Raw genomic sequence first — 7,859 nt, 5'->3', positions numbered from 1 at the left:
TTATGTCATTGAATTCATTTGTAATTAGACAGTTAATGATGTGGATCTTTCAGATATGACCAGTGATTGAAGAACCTTTTATGAAGCCTGCGCCCTTAGAAAAAATAAATTTGACTGTAAGGAAGCGATCTACCACAGTATACAGGATGATAATATGTATTTATATATTTTGTATCACTTTGTAAAGTTTATATGGCCAACTTGCTAGCTAAATTTTGCCTACTTACACATCCATGGAGCAACATTGTTTTGGGGTCATGTTCATTTCCAGAGGCCTGTACTACAAAGCGAGTTCAACATACCCAGAGTTTCTCAGTCTGACTGAGCGCGCTCACATAAAGGGGGCGGGGTTGGCAGCATATGACCAATCACAAACATGGACAAGTGTTCAAGAGTTTCTCAGTCTGACTGAGTAAATGAATAGATATATGATATCACCACCCATCAAGGGCACGACAAGATCTGATTTTAATTTAATTTTGTATTCCATTATATGAAGGTATTAAATGTATTCCAATAGTACATAAGATACTTGTTGTGGAAGTCAGCCGATACAAACTAAACTAAAGGATGGTGAGAGGTAAATTTATTATACTGAAATAAAAATACTTGGTTAAAGAAGTGAGCTCTTTATTCTTGCACGAAGGAACAGCAATTCAGAGTGTCAAGCCGTCTGCAATGAAGTTCAAAGTATAGGAGAATACAATTAGATTATATGGCCACCTAGTGGGTGGCTCTGTTTACTGACAACGGCTATGCAACTACACGAATCCACCTGATACAAGAGATCAACAATCTCAAGGTGTTAAGAGGACCAGAGTGTATTCGGTATCTGTCTTTGTAAGTGGGACAAAGATTAGATGAGCATATACAAATAAGAAGACAAAGTAAGAGACGGAATACAATTACATTACATTCCACTCTTTTGATCTCATACACATGTTGATCACACAAACAAAATAGTATACACAAATCTTACTTGTACGGTAAACACATCATTATCCATATCCAAAATTCACAGGAATTCAATTGTATACATCATAAGGCAAATAACTTTAATAGTGATACTATTCAAGTCTGTCTTTATGATACAATGGCGGGCCAAAAGGGAAAGTGGAAACAAATTGGGGAGAGGGTTGTGATGTGAATGTGCTTGTGTTACTTGGTTTGTGACTGTGCTTATGTTAGTAGGGACAACATGTAACATGTAAAATAGAGACAACAATTTATTCATTCTTATTTAAAAATAACAACTTTCCCACAGTGCTGGGCGTCATGCGGTTTCTTTTTTTTTATGATTTTGCCTGCTTTAGAAAATACCCTTTTACAGGGCACAGATGAAGCTGCAGTACAGAGAAAAGCAACAGCAAGTTTATACAAGTTATGATATACATTGTTCTGTCCTTACCATTACTCAAGGGGGTTCTCCAATCTTCCAATGTTTGGTTCACCCAGTTCACCTCGTCTGCATGACTGTGGTGTCCAAACGATGCCACAGTTTGCTACCTAAGACAGACAAACAGGCTGTAAGTGACTAAATGCAATAATGCAATTAGAATGTATCCAGTATCCATTACCCTGAGTCACAGGCTGAGAAGCTTCTGATATGTGCGGTTGTGATGACGATGTTGATGATGAGGAGGAGGCGGCGCTGTTTCGTACAGCAGCACATTCAGAAGTGAGCCTCTTCTTGGGATCTGTTGCTTTATTGGGGCTAAAGAAGCCTATCTTTTTAAATCTGGGATCGAGGGTCGCCAGCGTTTTTTATGCTAAACATGGCAGAAAAGCGAAAGAAAACTAACTATTTTCACAATGATTGGGGAAAATAATTATTTTTTACAATAGTGAAAGAAAAGTCTGTATGTCTCATTCGTGCGGCGATGGCAAAGCGGTACATTGTGGAGAGACACTTTGGTACGTGTCACAAAAGCTGCCATGCTAACTACCCACCTGCAGCACTGCGGGCAGAACAAGCCGTGAGTTAAAGGCAGCTTTGGGCAGCAGCATCTCTTTTCACGAGGCCGGTGAACAAGTCACAAAAAGCAACGGAAGCTTCATTTAAAGCTGCATATTTTTAAATAAAGAACAAGAAAGCCTTTTCGGACGGAGAGGTCTTGAAAGGTGCAATGATGGTTATTGAAAACACTTCTAAGTTCTAAGACGAGAAGAAAGGTTCTGATGTCATCTCCACTCTCTCCAATGTTACACAGTTAGTGGTTATTACAAACAGGATATGATTTGAAGATGTGACGGTTAATGATTTCTTAATTTTTTTACAGAAGTGATACTGTCGTGGAAATTTTAATCAAGTCCTTAAACAAATTACCAGTGGAGTCTATGATACTGAAATGACGATTCTTGAGAAGTTAAGTTGTCTTTTAAGTATTTATTCTGTACAGAAGGATCATCAATCATACAGAGTGCAAGCAGTCTGCGTGAGGAAGAACCCAGAAAAAAGTGTGTTCATGTATTTTAAAGACAGAAAGGGGAAGGAGGGGGCAAAGATTGCCACAGTTGGCCCACAAACAAAGGGAGAAGAGAAAGGAGCTGTGGAGAGTTCCCACAGTTGCAGGTGTTAGAAAGACAAAATAAAGAGATAAGTAGAGGGGAGAGAGGGGAGGGGAAGAAGATGGGAACATTTGGGATAAACAGAGAAGAATATGGTTGGAATAACATAAGGTTACAGATCAGACAGGGAGAAAGACAGAAGTTAATTGAACCAAGTATTAAACAATAAGAATTTAACATGGACATATGAAATTTTCCATTACAATACTTTGTACTAAAATATAACTGGTGTGATTTTGAACAAAATGCTACAAATGTGCTCATTCATACAAAACTGTCAATAAAGATATTTACAAAAATATCAGAGATGTGATATCTCTGACTTTCAAAGGTTGAAATATATTGAGAACATAAATAAATAATGTTGCATGTTTAAATATATGTGTTTCCTACCATGGTAAATCATTGTGAGGAATAATTACCATGTGATCAGACAGTCTCTTCACATACAGTTAGGTCCATAAATATTTGGACATTGACACAATCTTCATCATTCTGGCTCTGTACACGACCACAATGGACTTGAAATCAAACAATCAACATGTGCTTTAAGTGCAGACTTTCAGCTTTAAATTGAGGGTATTTACATCCAAATCAGATGAATGGTGGAGGAACTACAACACATTTTATACGTGGTATCCCCTTTTTAAGGGACCAAAAGTAATTGGACAAAGTAACATAATCATAAATCAAATTGTCACTTTTAATATTTGGTTGCAAATCCTTTGCAGTCAATGACAGCCTGAAGTCTGGGACCCATAGACATCAGCAGATGCTGGGTTTCGTCCCCGGTGATGCTCTGCCAGGCCTCTACTGCAGCTGTCTTCACTTCCTGCTTGTTCTTTGGGCAGTTTCCCTTCAGTTTTGTCTTCAGCAAGTGAAATCCATGCTCAATTGGATTCAGGTCAGGCGACTGACTTGGCCATTGCAGAACATTCCACTTCTTTGCCTTAAAAAACTATTTGGTTGCTTTCGCAGTATGCTTTGGGTCATTGTCCATCTGCACTGTGAAGCGCCGTCCAATGAGTTCTGAAGCATTTGGCTGAATAGGAGCAGATAATATTGCCCGAAACACTTTAGAGTTCATCCTGCTGCTTTTGTCAGCAGTCACATCATCAATAAATACAAGGGGACCAGTTCCATTGGCAGCCATACATGCCCACGCCATAACACGACCACCACCATGCTTCACTAATGAGGTGGTGTGCTTTGGATCATGAGCAGTTCCTTTCCTTCTTCATACTCTTCTCTTCCCATCATTCTGGTACAAGATGATCTTTGTCTCATCTGTCCAGAGGATGTTGTTCCAGAACTTTACAGGCTTTTTTAGATGCGTTTTAGCAAACTCTAATCTGGTCTTCCTGTTTTTGAGGCTCACCAATGGTGTGGTGAACCCTCTGTATTTACTCTGGTGAAGTCTTCTCTTGATTGTTGACTTTGACACAGATACACCGACTGTACCTCCTGGAGAGTGTTCTTGATCTGGCCAACTGTTGTGAAGGGCTTTTTCTTCACCAGGAGAAGAATTCTTCTGTCATCCACCACAGTTGTCTTCCATGGTCTTCAAGATGTTTTGGTGTTGCTGAGCTCACCAGTGCGTTCTTTCTTTTTAAGAATGTACCAAACAGTTGATTTGGCCACATCTAATGTTTTGTTATTTCTCTGATGGGTTTGTTTTGATGGTTCAGCCTAATGATAGTGACAGCTCTTTAGACTTCATATTGAGAGTTGACCTCAACAAATTCCAAAAGCAAATACCACACTTGAAATGAACTCTAGACCTTTTATCTGGTCCTTGTAAATGAACTAACGAGGAAATAACACACACCTGGCCATGGAAGAGCTGAACAGCCAATTGTCCAATTACTTTTGGTCCCTTAAAAAGGGGATACCACGAATAAAATGTGTTGTAATTCCTCCACCATTCATCTGATTTGGATGTAAATACCCTCAAATTAAAGCTTAAAGTCTGCACTTAAAGTACATATTGATTGTTCAATTTCAAGATTATAAAAATTGTGTCAATGTCCAAATAGTTATGGACCTAACTGTATATGAATATTTATTATGATTATTAATAATAATATTATCATTAATGTAATAAAGGGAATATTTGAACTCATTTGAATTGATTTACAATAACACAACTGTCAAATTTCAAATTCAAAAACACAAGGCGAACACAACAATCATAATAATAATAAAAACACTCTTTTAAAGTTATATTTTTTGGGCTTTTCATGCCTTTATGATAGTGGGAAGTGCAGATTGTGAAAGGGAGAGAGAGAGAGAAGGGGAATGACATACAGCAAATGGCCGCAGGTCGGACTCGAACCAGTTCCTTTTTCTGCCAGTGTTTTATTGTTGTGGTCGAATGTAATGTATGTCTTTTAAAATAAAAATAAATATTTTAATTTGAAATGTTTCTATTGTTTACTTTCTCCCTGCACACAAACACTTTTTCAAAACAATTACATGCTGTTATGCAACAGTAACGTAAATTAACTTGTCCAATTGCAATACATTTGGCCTAGCTCTCAGGTATTGGGTGGCGATGGCCTAGTGGTCTGGTGGTATGACTTCCAAATAGGATGGTTGTGTGTTCAATACAAGGGCTGCCACCATTGTACTCCTGAGCAAGGTCCTGAGTTGCTTAAGGGAGACTGTCCCTGTAGTTAGTTCACTGTAAGTTACTCTGGACAACAGTGTCTGCTAAATGACCTGTAATGTATTGCCACTGGACACCGTTTGTCCAATTCACATGCATTCTCATTTAGCATGAAGCTAAGTGAAGCTGAAACTTGGACTGTAACCCCTGCAACCAGGAATCACCAGTGTGAATTGGACAATGTTTAGCTTTTGGCTAGCTTTCAAGTTAAGTAGCTAAAAACTTTGAGATTTGCTTCAAACTTGGTACATGTGTAAGTGTGGTACCTAAAATTTCAGCCACCTAGTATTAAGCATTGTTGAGAAAAAAGTAGCAAGAGGAAGTGTCATCATATTTTTATGAATATAAAATATTAAAACATGAATCACAGCACCAGTTCCTAGACAGTGTTGGATACTCGCGTTAAAGTCTCAGCCTGCTAAGACTTAGCATTGTTGAAATATGAACATATATAGCCTTGTCCGATTCCAGATAAACTCTGGTATGGGGAAATGTGACGCCGAAAAAAGTGTCTTTAATTCATGCCCCAAATCAGGCTCTGGAATGCGTGGAAGTATGAAGCAGAAACAGGTAATACTGTCTTAAATTCATACAATTTAGATATTTTTGGCATGAAGCAAAAAACAGAGTAACAGGTCAAAACCGTCAATAATGTATCAATCTTCTTCAAAGGCTCTGTTGGATACTCGTGTTAAATGTTCAGCCACGTAGTATGAAGCGTTGTTGAGAAAATAGTAATAAGAGGAAGTGTCATATCATATCTTTATGAACATAAAATATTAAACAACGAATCCTTCTCCAATCCTCTTCAAATTCACAGCACCATGTCCTAGTATATTAGGGATATTGGCGTTAAAATTTCAGCCACCAAGCACTTAGCGTTATGGAATTATTTATCATAAACAGGCAATACTGTCCAATGGCAGTAAGTGCTCCACCCAGTGGTTTCAGGCGGAATTACCCCAAAATGGTGTTCTACCTGGCGGATTTTTGCGGAATTGGCCAAAAATGGCTGTAAAAAATCATATCTCCATACCACAGCTCCACAATTTAAACCATGGCATCGGGCAAAAATCTAGTTTTCCTGGGACCCCTTCAGCTATTTTCAAGACCCTCGGTATGCCCCTGCAAGGGAAATTATACTCTGGTCTGATTCCAGTCCCTTTTCGTAGCTCTCGTGGACTGCCAGTTGTCAAGTTTGGCCGTCACTTCCCTATATGTATGTTAGAAATTATGATGTCCGGACCTTTGCTTGTGGAAATTTTCTCTAAATGGACCTCTTTGAATTTTAGTTGAATACCCCTGGTATAAGGGATTGTGACGTGTACGTAGTATCGTTAACAAGATTGAGTGGGGGAAGAAACAGCCTATCTGAGAGATTGTTAGTCTTGGGTCCAGCTTGGGCAAAAGTATACCAGGAGGATAAGTGAATAAGTCATCAATGTTATTATAAATGGCAGGGTACAAAATAAACAAGTATATCACACATAAACCGCATGATTTCGTCAGTCTATTTCGTCTACATTCTAAAGCCATTTGTTCTATAGTCGAGTCGTCTGGTCTGTGCGGTTGGGTCTCTGATAGGTCGGTTATTTCAGCCATCTTTATCCTCTCCCTCTCGTCCCAGTGGGATTAGAGAAGAGGAGGATGAGAATAGCCTCATGGGTGAATTAGGCCCCCACATTTATGCTACAGTGTGTCTTTCTGATCATCTTCCCCTTTTTCAGAGCTGGTTTTTCTATCTCTATTTTAATTACTTTGGCATATTCTGTCACTTTAACTCGCTCTAACTTGGACATGGTCGCCTTTCACCAGTGTCATTCTAACAGCTTGAAGGTATTGTCCTGAGTGGACCTGTCGGGGAAGGAGCATGGTACAGAAATTTAATTCACCCAAAAAGAGGCCTCTTACCGGTGACAGTGTTGTCACCGAATCTAAATCTTTGCCTCTAGGTCAGGGTGGGGAACCTCCGGCCTCCGGGCCCGCCAGACCATTTGATCAGGCCCTCGAGGTAATTCATAAACACAGGTAAAAAAAGAAAGAAAGAAAAAAGAAACGGACTGTTTTTCCTGGCCAAGGTCAGGGTCCTTGAACACAACACGAGCGGAACGTGTCATCACGTGGTCATGTCACGTAAAAAACTTCAATATTAAAGGAGACGGACATTGACATCAGCGAACACAGCATGGCGAGTGTAAAAAAGAGAAAGCTGGATACGGAATGTCGAACTTTCCAGGAGAAATGGACGAACGATTATTTATTTGTGTAAGTAGTAGTGTGCCTAGTTTGTGCTTGCGGTGATGAAATAATAATAATAATAATAATAATAATAATAATAAAATTTGAGCATCATTACAGCACGAAACATGCCGAACTGCACGAGCTGAAAGGACGAGTGCGTTTGGATAAAGTTAACGCTCTTCGGCGGAGTTTGGCTCAACAAGCAGCTCTCTCCAGGTAGACCACCACACCAAGAACAGACTATTCCACCACTGCTGTGCAATTATCACTGCCATTTACAATACTCACTTTTTATAATTTGTGCAATTATCACTGCCATGTGCAATATTCACTTTATTTCTATCAACCACTTGGTACTTATATTATTTTGTATTCTATTTAA

This window comes from Cottoperca gobio, chromosome 2, assembly GCF_900634415.1.
Source record: "Cottoperca gobio chromosome 2, fCotGob3.1, whole genome shotgun sequence".
Taxonomy (NCBI): Eukaryota; Metazoa; Chordata; class Actinopteri; order Perciformes; family Bovichtidae; genus Cottoperca; species Cottoperca gobio.
Note: the sequence above shows the minus strand (reverse complement) of the source record.